Source organism: Panthera tigris, chromosome B1 (genome assembly GCF_018350195.1).
Source record: "Panthera tigris isolate Pti1 chromosome B1, P.tigris_Pti1_mat1.1, whole genome shotgun sequence".
NCBI classification, from domain to species: Eukaryota; Metazoa; Chordata; class Mammalia; order Carnivora; family Felidae; genus Panthera; species Panthera tigris.
In genome coordinates this window covers 26592219-26606594 of record NC_056663.1, presented here as the reverse complement: position 1 = coordinate 26606594, position 14376 = coordinate 26592219, and the positions used below count along the sequence as shown (strand labels likewise).

The 14376-nt window shown below is 43.4% G+C and overlaps 1 long non-coding RNA gene across 4 annotated transcripts in view; it reads right to left on the bottom strand.

Annotated features, from left to right (window-relative positions):
- Positions 1-12162, bottom strand: part of LOC122237860 — a 111696-nt gene extending 99534 nt beyond the window's left edge. For 3 of the 4 annotated variants that reach the window (XR_006216555.1, XR_006216556.1, XR_006216553.1), the window contains exon 1: positions 8088-8224. This is a non-coding gene — a long non-coding RNA (uncharacterized LOC122237860). Of the gene's footprint in view, positions 1-8087; positions 8225-11965 lie in introns of those variants that run through there. The other variant, XR_006216554.1, reaches the window with a different exon arrangement.
- Positions 12163-14376: the final 2214 nt, after the last annotated feature.

Sequence of the window (14376 nt, the reverse complement as noted above, 5' to 3'; positions counted from 1 at the left end):
GTGTTTTCTGATACCTGTCTCCTCCCTGACCATATGTATTGGTTTAATGAGAGGCATCAACCAGCCCCGTTAGGAGCTATTCAAACCAGTTCATAGGATTACCTCCAGAAACACTGCAGGCTGGTCAAGGGATGAGAACAAATAATGCCGAGGTTTCAAAGCCACTACCGCATGGAATGCTGAGGGCCGGAAATCAAACACAAAGGAGAGAGAGGACGAGATTCAAGGAAGCCACCAAGCTGTCGCCCTGACCCTCAGGCAAGAGAAGTAAGGGGAAACCACAGACCGTTCCATATACACTGTCCCCAAGAGAAGAAAATATTAAAATATATTATCGAAGTGTAAAAAAATCTGGTTGCAGGAGGAAAATCTTGGCCCATTTTATTGCTCTGTTACACAGTAAATACATTCATTCATCATTTAGCCAGTGTATCTCTTTGAAATTCTATAAAATGCTGTCTACTTCATCTTGAAATATCTGTGCTTGGAGAAGAATGTGCAGTTTAAGCACAAAAGCTTTAAAATGCCACAGGAGTAATATCAAAAATCAGCTTAAGAACTTAATGCAACAAGACAAAAGACCAATAAATCCCAAGTATGAGTGCGCGTGTGCATTTTAATAAGAGAATTCTTGAGTACGGTATTATAGTTTTGCTTGCCAAACATAAGATACTTTCCAGTGTCCTATGTTCTAAATTGTAATAAAAGGTCTTGTTGTAAATTCTACAGTCAGGGGCAGGGGGGCATTTTAGATTAAAGAGTTTTATTAAGGAGGCTGATTTAGGATTGCTGGGAAAATTTAACACTGATTTTCCAGCTCAAATGTAGGATTTGAAACAAGGCAGTTGAATCTTGCCTTTTACATTTTTTTTTCCCACAGCTTTTAGTTTTAGTTAAAAATGGTTATTACATGGGAAGCTCCCACAACTTTTATTTTTTACTTGATCAGAGACACAGTATTTATACTAGTATCCATCCACACGTTTTCCTCGAAGCGCCTAGGAATATTCAGATGTATTTTTTTTGGTGTTAGAAAAACACCAACTTCTCTTCCAAACCTTCACTTCAAAAACACGAGTTCCCATTCAACATTTCAGCAGGTGACGAGAAAAGAGTGCGGTGTCTCCGCTTCTAGAGGCATCAGAGGGAGACTGTCATCAGACTTGCACGGTCAGGAGGCAGGCTGAAAGCAGGGCATTGGGCCAGGTGGCTCTTCAGGGATATGAGTTTGTTTTCCTGCATCCCCGCGTGGATGGGACAGAGTTAGAACAAAAACAGCTCTCTAGACAGCATGGCAGCTGCAATGTCCTAACAGATGGTAACGTTGTCCATGGACAGAGGAGAAAAATAGACAAAGGATTTTCTGCTTTCTGAAATCATGAGTAAACCATCTTCACTTTAGGATGAGATCAAGGTGAATTATTTACTCTCTACTTACTGTTATTGGAAACGCGCGCGCGCACACACACACACACACACACACACACACAATTGAATTATGCTTACGATGCCTGCCTTCCATCCCTAGAAAAGTCAGGCAGGGGCAACTCAGCCACTGTAGGTACCCAGGACAAAGTACTGGAAAGGTCACACTATTGAAGTTTTGCAGAGGCCCCTGAGGTATCAGTAAAGACAAAATGTTTGAAAGAGAATTTAAGTGTTACTCAGGAAAAAAGAGTAAGAGTAAGGTACAGCACCTCATGAGGTCACTCTGCAACTCCTTTCTTGAGTCTCAAAGTGTATCACCACTCTGCGTGTGTGTGTGTGTGTGTGTGTGTGTGTGTGTGTGTGTGTGTGTGTTTTGACAGAGAGCACGTTACTTTCTATCAATCCCCTTTGGGCTCATAAGCAAGCGTCTGTTTGCAGGAAAAGGAAAAGTGGCTCTTTAGCACCTTATATTGACAAAACAAGCCATTCAAAGCGTATCATTGATCAACTTCCTGATGGCTCAATATCAGAAGGTCAAAATCAGAGAAGGGAAGAAAACTGACTGGGGAAAAGCCAGCAATTGGCCAAAGTGCTAAGCGCTAAGTCATTATCTCTTCTGATCCCCAAAGGTGTGGAAGCAGGATCCCATTTGTTACCTCCTGGCATTTACTTTGAGACTCATTTAAATTTATCTCCAAAAGCACCTTGAACAGTCTCCAGTCCCTCTCCCTAATTTTATTACTGAGAAAGCTGAGCACTAAGTAGGTTTGGGGTTTCCACGACTTTCTTACAGTCGTAATAGGAGATAACTAAGTAACAGAGCTCTCGGTTTGCGCAGGGTGGGGGCAAGAACCTATCTCCAGCCCTGTCCTGTGGTGGTGACGTCCATGTGCTCCTGTCCCTGTGCTAATGGTGATCAACACCACCTTAGGAGTATGACATGTTGATCCTCCTAACAACCTGCATCCCTCTTCTACAGATCAGAAACTGAGGATCCGAGAGCTGAGGCCACTTACCAAAGTTACCTGGCTCATACATGACTCTAAATTTTTCTCCACTGCTTCTCTCTCTGCTATGTCCAATTTTTCAAAAAGCTCCTACAGACATGCAAATCTTACAGAGAGAAAGAAAGAAAGAAAGAAAGAAAGAAAGAAAGAAAGAGAAAGAGAGAAAGAAAGAAAGAAAGAAAGAAAGAAAGAAAGAAAGAAAGAAAGAAAGAAAGAAACGGGAAAGCTTCACATACCTACTCCTGACAAGTTACAATGAGGCTGACCCATCACGTGCACGCGCCCGCACGCGCGCACGCACACACACACACACGCACACACACACACACTTAACTGTGAAAACAATTGAACGGTACTTCGAATGCTTGTCTTAGATCAGTTTTCTGCATGAAGGCCAACATTTATTATTACAGTGCAAACTGAATTGAAATTGAAGTGAGATCCTTCAAAGAACTACATGATCCCACCCTGACTCGTGGACTATTGTTACTGCCATGTTGTTTCTTTAACTTTTTGGAATGTCTAAAACTTACACTCCTTAGTGGAAAAATGAGAGAAAGTTGCTATTGTTATTGCAGACTGCGGGCAAGTGTCCATCCTTGAACATTTCTATTAAGTCATGTTCATCTCTATGTCCCCAGGACTCCATGGTGGAAAATGGAAAATCTGATATATTGTACACCTCAAACTAATGTAACACTACATGGTAACTATACTGCAATTTAAAAAAAAAAAAGAAAGAAAATGAATATCTGACCCCACACAAGCACCAAGCACTGGTCTTCACATTTGGAGCCTCTCTGTCCAAAGCAGAGGATTAAAACAGCCAGGTGCAGTCCCTTTGAGACCTGCCCCCAGATGCTGTTTGGAGAGCAGCAGTAATTCCAAACCAGGGGATCTGGTCTCTGAGCTGTGCTCCGAGCAGATTTCTATCATGTAAATGGATGTTCACAGAAACAGATTGGTACATTAGCCAAAACTCAGGGGCATGCAAAATGTATTAGGTAATTTGTAGTCCAACAGGTTTCCTGTGGCAAAGGCAGAGAAACATTTCCAAAATAAATGCCATTTTAATTCTTAACCTAAAAAGAATCAGCATAACCCCTACTAGTTTTCCCCTTTGTAATTCTGCATGATCACTTCTAATGGAGCAGGACAATATAAAACTGTGACAACCTTCTGTCCCTGCCGATACCGGTTTAGCAAATGTGCAGCACTTCTTGGCATTACCATCGTGTCTCCCAAATGCACAAAAGTCCTTTGGATTCCCTGAAATTACATAAACCTAAAAATGTGGCATATTGTGTAGGCTCTGTTAGTATACTAGGGCTATGATATTAGTATACTAACCTATGATAACTATGTTAGTATCCGTAATAACTGCCATTGCTAAAAATGATCTTTTGTGGTTGTATGTATTTACTGCATTTAAAATACTCATGACAGGGGCGCCTGGGTGGCTCAGTCGGTTAAGCGTCCGACTGCAGCTCAGGTCATGATCTCACAGTCCGTGAGTTTGAGCCCCGCGTCGGGCTCTGGGCTGATGGCTCAGAGCCTGGAGCCTGCTTCCGATTCTGTGTCTCCCTCTCTCTGCCCCTCCCCCGTTCATGCTCTGTCTCTCTCTGTCTCAAAAATAAATAAATGTTAAAAAAAATAAATAAATAAAAATAAAATAAAATACTCATGACATTGCATTGTGGAAATAAAAGGGAAATGGAAAAAACTCTCATTACCTGCAGATATGATTGTGAGTAACTATAACTCTGGTTTTTTTTAATGGTGCAGTAAAATCAGTAGCATAAATAAATAAATAAATAAATAAATGACTAAAATCAGACAAAGACACCACCAAAAAACAAAATTACAAGGCAATATCCCTGATGCACATAGATGAAAAAATCCTCAATGAAATATTAGGAAGCCAAATTCAACAATATGTGAAAAGGATCATACAGGATGATCGAGTAGGCTTTATTCTAGAAATTCAAGGATGAATCAATATCTGCAAATAATCAACATGAAACACCACATTATCAAAACAAAGGATAAAAATCATGTAATTATCTCAATGGATACAGAAAGACTCCAGATAGCCAAAGCAATGCTAAGAAAAAAGAACACAACTGGAGGTATCATCTGTCTGATTTCAAACTATAATACAAAGCTATAGTAATCAAAACAGTGTGGTACTGTCGTAAAAACCGAAAGACATTTAGATCAATGGAACAAAACATAGGGCCCAGAAATCAACCCACGTGTATATTGTCAATTAATCTATGATGAAGGAGGCAAAAACAGTGGGAATAATGGATGGCCACACACAAAAGAATGAAACTGGAACATTACCTTACACCATATGCAAAATTAATTTCAAAATGGATCAAAGACTTGAATGTAAGAGCTGAAACCATAAAACTCCTGGAAGGAAACATAGGCAGTAAGCTCTTAGCAGTATTTTCATGGACCAGTTTCCTCAGGCAAGGCAACAAAAGCTAAAATAAACAAAGGAAATTACATCAAACTAAAAAAGCTTCTGCAGAGTGAAGGAAACAATCAACAAAACAAATAAGCAACGTACTGAATGCAAGAATATATTTGCAAATCATACATGCAATAAGAGGTTAATATCCAAAATATATAGATAATTTACACAAGTTTATATAGAGAGAGCCATAGAGACCATATATAAACTTATATATATTATATAAACTTATATAACAACCTGATTGAAAAACGGGCAGATGACTTGAATAGACAATCTTCCCAAGAAGACGTACAGATGACAAAGAGTCACATGAAGAGAGGCTCAACACCACTAACCATTAGGGAAATGCAAATCAAAACCACAATGAGATATCACCTCACACCCGTCAGGTAGGCTATTATTAAAAAAAGACAAAAAAAATAGAGGCTCCTGGGTGGCTCAGTCGGTTGAGCAACCAACTTCAGCTCACATCATGATCTCATAGCACATGAGTTCAAGCCCCGCATCGGGCTCTGTGCTGACAGCTAGGAGCCTGTAGCCTTTTTCAGATTCTGTGTTTCCCTCTCTTTCTGCCCCTCCCCTGCTCACACTCTCTGTCTCTCTTTTTCTCTCTCTTTCTCAAAATAAATAAACATTAAATTTTTTTTATATAAATCTTTTTAACGTTTACTTATTATTGAGAGACAGAAAGACACAGAGTGTGAGCAGGGGAGGGGGCAGAGAGAGGGGGAGACACAGAATCCGAAGCAGGCTCCAGGCTCTGAGCTGTCAGCACAGAGCCAGACGCAGGGCTCGAACTCACAAACTGCGAGATCATGACCTGAGCCCAAGTCGGTCGCCCAACCGACTGAGCCACCCAGGCGCCCCCAAAAAATTTTTTTAAAAAGACAAAAAATAACAAGTGTTGGCGAGGATGCAGAGAGAAGAGAATCTTTATAAACTGTTAGTGGGAACGTGAACTGGTGCAGTCACTATGGAAAACAGTATGGAAGTTATTTGATTCAAAAGATTAAAAATAGACCTACCCTATGATCCAGCTATTGCATTTCTGGATATTTATCCAAAGACAATGAAAACATCAATTTGAAGAGATACATGCACCTCTATGTTCATTGCTTTTATTATTTCATATACTGACAACGGCTCTCTGAACAAAGTGGAAAAGGTTTCTTTAGGTGTCGGACAGAGCACTCCTTCCGGCAGTCCTGAATGGCATAACAGACCCGGACTAGAGCCTCCGATAACCACCGCACCCTGGGCAGCCCTAGAGCCTTTAAAAAGCAAAAGGGAGAGGGAGAGAGATTGAGAGAAAAGCAGTGCCTCCAATTGCCAGAGGCTCTTTGCCTGTAACCTGGTAAGACCACCTGCGTCCTGAGGAGGAGGTGAATGGACAGCTTGCTTAGCAGCTGAGTCCTCAGAAATTGAGTCTAAGTGGGTGGCATTAAGACTCTGAATCGTTAGCATATCTTTAGCTCATTGCCCCCTGGACAGCTCTGCAGAGGCTTTGTGTTGTAAGAAAGGAGGGAGGGGAGGTGGTGAACGTCTCAGAATAACAAACAAACAAAACCCTCCAGGTGGTTTCTTAAAACACGAAGGCCCTCCTTTGCATGGATTTATCAACCTGCTCAAGACTTGGGAATGTTCTGAGAGAACCACTCCTCCCTTGGCCTTTTTGCATCCTAGCTGCTAGCCTTTAATAAAACGGCCTCATTCAGAAAACGCAGGATAACATTTTTTATATTCAGCATTATTACAACCACATACATATTTTATGCAGCCAGGAAGAAAACACATCAAAATGCTACCAGCAGTTATATTAGATTTTTTCCCCAAATTTTCTTTAATATACATGCATTACTTTGTAATATAAAAGGGTCACAATAAATTTGGTGGGGGAGGACATTTTATTAGTGGTTCTGTCCCCATACACGGCCTACTGGAAAACACACAAGATATGCCGTTTGAATAATCCGTCGGGAGAGATGAGGACGGTCAGGCTTGTCAACAGCACTGAGCAGAATTCACAGAAGTTGCAAGGCTGTGTTGGTAGAGACGGCTGTCACCCTTCAACCATTTTCACTAGACTCTTTCTCTGTACAATTATTTTCCTGGCCATTCGTATGGGTCCAGCAGAAAGGTAAAGACACGAAGGACACATGACGTTGCTGCTTTAAGTGATGACAGCAAGCAAATTACTTCTTTTCCCTAAAATTCTGAACCGCCTAAGTGTTTACGCAAAGTGGATTTTTCATTCTTCAGCTTTTTTAAATTAGTATTCATTTGCACAACAGAAAAATATGCCTCTCGTTTCGACCAGATGGGGCAAGAATCAACTCAAGCCAAGTCGGTAAAATAAAAAAAAAAAAAGAAATCTGATTTAATTCTGACCACCCAAGGGTCCCCTCCGTGGGATAAAATGGACTGGCAAACCTTGTGTATTTATGTTAAATATTGTGACCTAGAAGTGGGGAAGCAGCTGTTTGGGGGAGGAAAGGAGAGAGAGATAAGCGAAAGCAAGGTTTATTAAACTTTCCTTATCTCGCCAGGGAGACCAGTGGAGGTCGCCGGCACTGGTGATGCTGAGCCAAGGTCGACTACAACAACCTTTTGATCAGTCTGCCTTTTCTCTGTCTGTTCTCTACTTTTCCTCTCCTCAGACTTTTCTCCCTCCACTGGCTCTTCTGCCTTGGGATGATTTCTCTCCACTTTGGCCTAGGCCAGGTGTCTGTGGTTGGTAGGTGTGTGGTTCCTTTGGTTCCCACCAAGAGGAGACTGGCCACAAACAATCCATGTTGAGAGCCACGCAGTGGAAAAATCTCTATGGTGACTGCTGGGATGTGGCAAGATCAGGTTTCTACTAGTCCAACCACAGAATGGTGCCCTGCAGGATTTAGGTCAGCACCTGGTTTTTATATGAAGATCCAACAACCCACGGGCTGCCCAAGGCCACAAAGCTAGCTTGTGGCAGAACAGACGGGGGAGCCCAAATGGCTCCCCGGCTCCTTCGGTTTCAAGTGGGAAGCAACTGAATATCATCCATGGGTGACTCTGAAAAACCTCAGGCACTCTGGTGGTTCGGCAGGTGCTTGGGTGCCTCACAGTGACTCTAGACGGCCTTTGCCCTCATCAAAGCCCCTCTGACATAGATAGGTCAGGATATTACTTACCAGGGTGCTTGTTCAATGGAATGATGATAACCAAGAACTTACAGTAAGACGAAACCTTGTTAACAAAGAGGGAGTGGCAGATGGTATATTCCAAAAATGCTCACAACAGGATTTCCAGACCCTCAGGCTCTTCTAGGACCTTGCCATTCTCTCATCAAGAGGTGGAATCTATGTCCTCTCCTCCCTACCCGGGCAGGCCTTTGTGATGGCCTGGACCAATAGAGTGTCACAAGACTTCCAAGGGTGGGTCATAAAAGGCTAAAGGACTTCTGGCTGCCTCCCTTCCCCTCTCTCTCCATGCACCTTTGGAGCGCTGAGCTGCCATGTAAGAAGTCAGGCTATTCTCACTTTGAGAGGCAGAGAGAGAGAGAGAGAGAGAGAGAGAGAGAGAGATGTCTCTTGAGCAGCCCCAGCTGTTACAGTCTTCCCAGTCCAGGCACCAGACACGCGAGTGAATCTTCAGATGATTGTATCCCCAGCCACTGCAACTGCACCCAACTGAACCCCAGTGAGTCTTGGAGGCAGGAACAATCAGGTGTGGAGAAGCAGGTGGGTTGGAGTGAAGGTTACCTTCACAGAGACAGTACAAATTGACTTGGGTCTTGAAGCATGACTAACAGCCCACCAGACAGTCAAGGGAAGAGGCTATCTGGGCAGGGGTAGCAGCAGGTGAGGTGTTGAGGCATCAAACAGTCACAGGAAGATGCAGGAAGTTCTGGGGATAGAAGTAAAGGACTCAGCTTATAAAGCCAAGGAAGGACATGGCAAAAAGAAACGGTGATCTGATTTTCACATGGGAAAGGTCATCCTGGCTGCAGTGGAGAGGGCAAGGTGGAGGTGACAACATCCATTAATGCTACGTAAATAGCTCAGGTGAGAGACGATGAAAGCCCCGAGTTAAGGCAGCAGCAGTTGAGATGGACAGAAGGTGGCAGCAGGGAAAGGGAAGTGACTCAGACAGGATTTGGTCCCCTGTTAGAGGGAAGAGGGAAGAAGTGTGAAGAGCATCCAGGTCTCTGGCTCAGATGGCTGATGGTGCTGCTCGCTGAGCTTTAGATTGCAAGTGGCCTCATGTGCCCCCCACGCACACTCCCATCTCTGTGCTCCCAGGGAGGATGCTCAGGGACCAGGAGGATGTACAGGTCTGATCAGCAACAGAGGCACTTTTAAGTCCAGAAAATGAGCGAGCCTTGGAAGGGTAAATACTCTAGCTATAAAGAAAGAGCAAGGACAGGATCCTGAGGCATACCAGCCTTTGACAGATGGACAGAGGAAGCAGACCCTGGAAACGAGAATGGGAAGAAAGCAGAGAAACAGAAGACAAGTCCAGGGACCAAAGAGCTGAGAGCTCACCCCTCCCCAATGCAAAAATATCAGCTACGAGGGGTGCTTGTCTCTGGATGGAGTCCAGATGCTTCTGTGGGTCCTTTCACAGATCTTCATTGCACAACATTCAAAGAAATGCATGAGCCAGCCTGACACCCTGATCGCTGACACATCACTTAGGGGTAGTAATAACAATGCAATACCGTGTTACTTTTTTCCAGTTTACCCAATGACTGTAGTGGTTTTGGTCAGAAGCTCACTTAATTCTTTAGGCATTCATCAGAAAGTTCAGTAAGAACACACTTGAAATTCAGGAAGCAGAGTGAGTGGCCTTTGGATGTCGCCCAATTGATACAGTAACCAGATCTGCAGGTATATCCAAATTCCTCATGGGCACACAGGACGAGTGAGCTTGCACATTTTTTAGAATAACTAAGGAATCCTGAGATCTGCCAGCACTTAATTAATATTGATGGGTCCCTTCCTAGAAATGTTGAGCTTTGAAAGCAACTTGGATGTCATCAACTCCGACCTCTCCAGACTTTGGGTGTATCATTAGATGGCAGGGGAGTTTTAATTCAACTGGAAGCAGACCAAGTAGGGGAAACTTGATTCTACACAGAGTTGACCTTCAGGTGTGTATAAATTATTGATGAGGACTTGCCTGATGAGTGTGGGGGTAAAGGTGGGTTGGCCACAGATGAATCATAGACTTTCTCTCGACTAGAGTGCCCGTGGCCAGGACTCTCATTTTCCAGATGAAGAAACAAAGGACTGAAGTGAAGCAACTTGCCCAAGGTCAAACCCAAGCTAGAGCCAGAACCAGGATGATTTCTGCAACTGAATCCCTTATAGTGTCCATTTCCTTCTGTGGAGCCATCTCCAGGCCATTCCTGGTTTTGTCTTATGTGTTTTATGTCAAATGTTGTAGAGATTGAAGGCAGAAGGTGTTGTTGACACACGTTTTCCCAACATCAGCAGCCACTTGCATTGGGGATTTTTTTTAAAGCTTTCCCAATGTCCCCCAAATGCAATTGTGGAATATGAAAACAAAATGCATACTGCGTATGGTCAATCTAATCCATCTGAGAGATAAGGTGCTTACTGCTCTCTTAAGATAGGTTTGGAAAATTGACTGAAATTTTATCCGCAGAGAGAACATGTAATTGCTAACTGCTTCTCAAAATTGAATTATGTTTATTTCTCGAGATAAAGCATCACCCTGGGTTACTAGGAACTTGGCAATTACAGCCTAAGCTTGTTGGCTCCAAGCACAGTACACCCTTGAGCACGCAGCAGACAGGAATGCCAGTATCTGCTTGAATCCTGCACTCAGACCACAGTCCTGCTGCTCTCTTAGGGGTCCGTGAGACATCCTATTCACTTAGTCCTGCTGGCTTTTTTCAGGCTTTGTTCTCCTCTGCCTCTCTACAAAAAATGGCTCCCACTGAACCTCTCCTTTGTACAAGCCTTTCTTCTCTTGGCTTCCACGGCACCAAAGACAGCAAAGAGTTTCTCTCTCAAGAGCCAAATCTGATTAATTAGCGTTGCTTCCTGGAGCATGGTGCTGGCAAGGACTCTGAGGCAAATCTAAGCTCTGTGGAGAAAATCTTCATGATCTACTAGTGATGTCTGCAGTGCGTAAAGCAAGAAAGAGTGGTGATGATTGGTAGATCTGCTATCTGCCATTGCTGAATGCTGTTCTCAGTTCTCTGCCTCCTTTCCTAATCTTGCGAATGCTGGTGCTTTCTAGGCCCTCGGGCTAGCATAGTGTCTGGTACATTACAGTATACACTATACACAATCAGAGATTGTGAGTTAATTTCTCCATATCAATACTTTCTCCCTTATCACTCTCTCCTGTTGTTTCAACCAACACTGCCATATACCCAACTCTTCAATCTATATCTCTTGACCTGAGTATACGCCTGCCTGATGGACAACCCTACCCAGATGGCACACCAGCATCTCATGTGCAAAATTTCTAAGACCAAATTACCTTCTCTCACCTGCATACCATTCCTTTCTTTTTTCTATACCTTATGCTCATTGGTGGCCATCTCACTTCCTTCCCTTTTCTTGCTTCCTTCAGGCATCCTCTGACTTTGGTCCCCGTCATCAGACAACTGCTGTCATCCCTTCTCTGGTCTGTTCATGCAGTCTCTCAGCCCTCCGACCTGTTGTATACACGGCTACCCGGTTGCATTTCCTAAACAAAAGTGCAGATCCTTCGATTCCTGTCTTTGTTTTGATTCCTCCAAAAGCCGACCCTGAGAAAGACTACAAAGAAGAAAATAGATGGAAGTGGAAATGATTACAGATGGTAACAACTGCTCTGAAGACCTCAGACTGGAAGGATCTAGATTGGCCGGGATGTAGGGGCATGAGGGGACCTCTCTGCGCATGTGATTCTTCAGTTGAACCCAGGAGGCTAAGGAAGAGGCTGCCAGGGGAAGAAAGGTGAAGTGGAAGCTGTCTGTTCCACACTCACAGGGCAGGAAAGCCTGCCAAGGCTCTGTGGACAGTATTTGTCAGTACCTAGTACTACTTACTAGACCTGGAGCAGAATCTTCACCCTGGGTCATTCAGAAATAGGCTGGATGGTCAGCTCCCTCAGTGTGTCTATAGCAGCACCTCGGAGAGGCAGAGGAAATGGCAGCCTTTGAAACTGGTATCTTATGGAATGCGGGTGACAGCTAGATGGTGCCTTTGGTGACTCTCGGGCGGGTTCTCATTGTTTGCGAGTGTCTCTAGGGCAACATGCACAATTTAAGAGTTCTGTGGTGTAGGAATAGCTGATTTTAGAGGATTAGGCCAAGTGGTGTTGATGTGCTTACTAGAGACATAAGTTCCCTGCTCATTACTGCAATTATTACTTCATTAAAACAAACAGCATTTGTATACAGACAGAGCATCATAGATGCAAATGCAGGCAACATTAGAACGCGGCCAAGAACAAGGAACTACACATTCTCTAGGTGAAGGGGGCCAAATTCCCCACACACCTCTTTGGCCAACATGTAACTTGATAGAAACCCTTCATCTCCAGACAGAGGTTTTATGAGTAGCTTTCTATTTTACCATTTATATATTTTTAAAAAAGCAGTTGAAAGTCCCTCGTCATTCTGTCCAATGCTCCTGCGAAACCCACGAATAATCTCCACACTGAGGCTGGGCAGACATTGTCAAATGGACAGTGCCAGAGTTGAATTCTGAGTTTCCACATTTTCTCTTTTAACGTTTTCAGCATCTTCCAGAGTGTTGTCTGATATCTGCTTCCAGAGCCTTCAGAAGAGATATACATTGCCAAGCCTGGTAGTTAATGTTTGGTTTTGTAGACAATCACACAGCCATCTGTTGGTTTGCCTCAGTGACTGAGAAAGCACTGTTTAACTGCTGTAGGGATCGAAATAGATAAGCTACACTGGGGCGATCCCATTCTGGGTCCAGTCCAGTGGCCACAGTTATCCTATTATGAAGATCTCAACGTGGTCGCCTGTGGTTAGGTGCTCCCATCACTTCTGTGTCCAACATGAGAGCTGACCCATCAAAAATCCTGGCTTGCTCACTCTGTAGTCTCAGCTCTGACTGGCATAGGTAGGCAATCAACCAATTGCATTGAATGAATGAATGAATGAGTGAGTGAATGAATGAATTTTGATCCTACAAAGATAAAAATTCTTCTATTATTGGGGGGCATGGGTGGCTCAGTCAGTGAAGCATCCGACTTCAGCTCAGGTCGTGATCTCACCACGCGTGGGTTCAAGCCCCGCGTCAGGCTCTGTGCTGACAGCTCAGAGCCTGGAGCCTGCTTTGGATTCTGTGTCTCCCTCTCTCTCTGCCCCTACCCCATTCATGCTCTCTGTCTCTCCAAATTAAATAAACATTAAAAAATTAAAAAAAAACTCTTCTATTATTATTTTTTTGGCTTGAAACAGTAGAAATTTATTCTCTCACAGTTCTGGAGGCCGGAAATCCAAAATCAAGGCATCAACAGGGACAGGCTTTCCTTGACGGCTCTAGGGGAGGATCCTTCCTTGCCTCTTCTAGGCTCTGGTAGCTCTATCACTCCTTAACTTGTGGCTACATCACTCCTATCTTGGACATGGCCTTCTCCTTTGTGTTTCTGTTACAACGCCCATATTTTCAAAAGAAGGAAGAGTTTTCCCGTTCAAACCTGCACAAAATGTTCACATGGGTGAACGGTGGGTTTGTGCCGAGTACTAGAGCTGGAATCAAGTGAGGCACTTGGGTCTTGTCTTTACGTGTCCATGTTGTACAAGAAAGGCTCTTTCGATACGCCTTCTTTCCTTCCGATAAGCCTTGAACTGCTTTTATTTCATCTCTTCCATCTGGTTCCACTTCTTCCATTGTGGCTTGCCTCTGGTCTTGAGTGGCAGAAGGCATCCTTCTGATCATTCTGTCCTAGGGAAAGCTTTCTGTCCTTGCTCTCTATGGAGGCTTAACATTACACAGAATTAAATCAGGTGTAATATATGTACTAATTCTGCTAGACTTTCTTTTCTAAAATTTCAGTCATGTTCACCTATGGTTTTTTTTTGTTTTGTTTTGTTTTGTTTTGTTTTGTTTTGTTTTGTTTTGTTTTTTTCACATTTGCTTCTTGCCATACAGTAAAATGCTGCTTTGCAGGACAGGCAAGTTCTCAGGCCGGTCTAGGAAATGCCAGGTTAAGTAAACACAGCCAGCTTTCTTCACTGCAGGATTTGTCAGATGCTCTCGAGCACTGTGAATCTCCAAAGTTGGTCAGAGTCTCCAGATTTGTCATCAGTTGATGAGCCCCTGATGTATTTGATCCCAGAAAAACTTCTGGTGATGAACTTCTCTTGGGATTAGTGTTTCGGCCAAGGCACTTTGGGAAACCATAACATATAAGCTTCTTCATTGTCTTTCCTTCTTTCTTTTTTTTTTTTTAACTTTTTTTTAATGTTTATTTTTGAGAGAG